The 3,217-nt window shown below is 47.9% G+C and overlaps 1 pseudogene; it reads right to left on the reverse strand.

Annotated features, from left to right (window-relative positions):
- Positions 1–2,074: 2,074 nt before the first annotated feature.
- On the reverse strand, positions 2,075–2,656 carry LOC138378107 (bcl-2-like protein 2 pseudogene; annotated as a pseudogene).
- Between the last annotated feature and the right edge of the window lie 561 nt (positions 2,657–3,217).

Consider the following 3,217-nt stretch of genomic DNA (forward strand, 5'->3'; position numbering starts at 1 on the left):
TTTCTCGGGGCGTTGATCTGGGGTTGCCTTTTTGATCCGCGTGTGGTGGATGTAATGACGCTTTCCGGCAACCTTCACGGCTGTTGGCGTGGTGAGGATCACTGGCAGGGGTCCAGTCCATGTGGCCTCTGAGCTGGCAGGCTGAAGTTTTCTTATCCAGACGAGGTCTCCAGGCTGTACCTGAAATAGAGCTTTCTCGGGAGTGGGGTTAGTTGGCTGAACGTGGTTTTACATGGGGTTATGTTTTTAACATAAGGAGTGCACCTGGTTTTTAGCAGGGCAAAGGGAAGGAGGCTCACCCAGTTTTTGCCAGTCTCAAACTTTAATTTATTTAGTGTTTTTTAAAGTCCTATTTATTTTCTTTATCTGTCCTGAACTTCGAGGCCTATAGACATAATGTAATTTTTAATCATAGTACTTGGGCCAGTAATTGAGTTGTTTTGGCGATAAACACCAGGCCATTGTCGGACCCCAATGTTAGCGGGAGGCCAAATCTGGGGACAATTTTAGTTACTAGCTTTTTTATAGTTATTTGTGCTGTCTCTGACAGCTTTTGCCCATCCAGAGAAAGGGTCAATAAACATAAGCAAATACCGGTATCTATAGTTACCTGGTTTTACTTTAGTGAAAGTCACTTTTCAATGTTTTTCCAGAGCTTGTCTCCGCAACTTGGCCTCCAGGGGAAGGTTAATGCCTTTACCTGGATTTACTTGAGCGCAGACGTGGCACCTTGTTGAAGCTTGCCGGGCTTGGTGGTGTAGCTGAGGAATATCCAACCTTCTGTATCAGTTCTAGTCTTCAGGGCTTTTTGTTATTTTAACTTTTTTTGGTGTAGTTTGGAGAGTTTGGCAAGAGCTGTTTTGGCAGAGCAGGGAGAGTTAGGAGAGTCCCCACTGGTTTTTGTGTGACTTTTCTTGCTGTCGCATCGGCGAAAGCATTGTCTCTCGCCACCGGGGAGTCAGTCCTCGCTCTTGGTAAAGTGCCTCATGTCCATGTGCCATTGCAAACCTCTCCCCCGCATTAGGGCCTGGGCCTTTTGGGCTGAGGTTTTATGTCCAAGAGCCTGTGCTCAGAAAAACCCGGTCAGTAGTCATTATGACCACCCCTGCATACCTGATTTTTTCAGAAATGTAGCTGCCTTTATCCGTATGCAGTTCCTCATCAGGGTCTGGCCATGGCTGATCAGTGGGATCTGTTTTTAGGCTGGTAAGAGACTCCAGTATCTCAAAGCAGTTATGCAGTGGCTCTGCTGGCTCATCATCCGGCAGCAGAGTGGCAGGGTTAAGAGCAGTTGTCTTCAGGAAGTGAATCCTGGGGGGAATCTAGCAACACCACTTGGTTATACGTGAGTTGGAAAGCCATTCTTTACTTGGACTTTTTAGAGCCTCTACTGAGTGAGGGGTTATGATATACAAGTCCTGCCCCAAAGTGAGCTTAGAGGCTTCTTTTCCCAGGATGACTGTCACAGCAATGGCCCACAAGCAGTCTGGCCGGCCAGATACTACAGGTCCAAACTGTTAGACAAGTATGCAACCAGTCTGTTTTCTTCTGGGCAATTTTATTAACTCAGACAGCACTTTTTAATCTCTCTATTTTTTGTAGTTTTTTCTAATATCAGGGGCCGACGAAGTGGGAAAAGGCATATTAATGGCACATCTATTTTCTTGTGCCTCTGGGTCTATAGGAGTATACAGGCGGTAAGCTTTAAAAAGGTGTTTTAGGGACACCGCCGGAGACTCCTTAGGTCTCTGTATGGTTTTGCTTACCATAGACAAATTAGTTGGCCTGTTAGCTGCGGCCTGTATGCCCCCAAGCAGAGTCTGGCGATACCGATCAAGAGCCCCCTTACCTTGCTCCTCGTTTGGGTCCCACTTTGGGCGCGTGGAGGGGAAGACATGTTGTATATGACCAGGATCCGTGGAGTTGCCCATCAGGGCCAGGGTCTGTCTTAACAGCTTTTCTGTGTATATGTTTTTTATATATCATCTTTTTTGTCTATCCCTGTTTTACGCCTATCTAAACATTTACTCTATTTTAAGGGCCATACCGAGCCCCACCTGGCCCTGGAACTGTTTTACTTGCTAGCGAAGAAGGCCCCTATAGTTAACAGGGTCCCCAGTGCTACAGCTCCCATCAGCATTGTTTTTACTGATGCCCAGTTTCTCTCTCTTTGACGCCGTGCCTCCTCCAGGGCCATGTCCCCATAGAGAGCTGTGAACTCTGCCCAGCCCCCACTGCTGTGGATCCAGTCCGCCAGCCGTGTCTCTAGGTAGGCCACCATCCACTCCTGCACTTGTCCCACTAGTGGCTCTATCTCCCTGTTGACACTCTGAGCACATAGTGCAGCCCCAAAGACGAAGAAGGCCACAAGGCGGCCCCAATTGGGCCCCCCCTGGAAAAGCTCATTGGCGACCTGGGTGAAGCACTGCTGGGCTGAGCTGGGGGTCACATGCAGATGAGCTGTCAGGCCAGAGGAGGTACGCTGGAAGTGGGTCTCAAACTCATCTCCAGCTGCCCACATGGCTCGGTGCAGCGGGTCAGCTGCTGGGCCCTTCTCTGGGCCAGTTTTACAGACATAACCCTTCTGCCTCAGCTTATAGCCTATAAAGTCTGCCACCAAAGCTCGTGTGTCTGGGGCTGAGGCCGGGGTCATCATCTGTACAAATGAATGGATATAATTAAAAAGCATATAAATGATCACCCTGAAAGTTTCTGGAAGTTTTTCAAAAAACATTAAATGGCGTGCAATTTTCACATGACCCTGATTGACCCATTTTGAGGAAAAAAGGAAATAATCTTTAGATCTCAGGAATCCTTGGTCCCAGCCCGTCGCCTGGTGGCTGCCTTACAGAGGCCAGGAACCTGATCCCCTGTTTCTGAAAAACAAGGACTATGGAGGGCAAAAGTCTAAACAGGGTAACCGAGAAAGAGTTTTAAAAAGGAGGACCGAGCCTATCATATAGTCTAGTATAGCAGCATCAACAGAACCTGTTCCATTCTCTTAGGAGCTATGCCATAAAGTCCTATACCAAACACCAGGGCCAAAAGCCTGGTAGCAAGTAGACTAAACCTATGATGAAAAAAGTAAAATCAAGGAAAGGCTAAAGGAAGCCACAGAATTCACAGTGGTACCAGAGCAGGTGTCGGCAGCTTCTGGAGACTCCTCAAGAACACTCGCCCGTACTTGGTAGATAGTAGTTGCTGTCAAGGAACCCAC

The sequence above is a fragment of the Eulemur rufifrons genome, chromosome 30 (assembly GCF_041146395.1).
Source record: "Eulemur rufifrons isolate Redbay chromosome 30, OSU_ERuf_1, whole genome shotgun sequence".
Taxonomy (NCBI): Eukaryota; Metazoa; Chordata; class Mammalia; order Primates; family Lemuridae; genus Eulemur; species Eulemur rufifrons.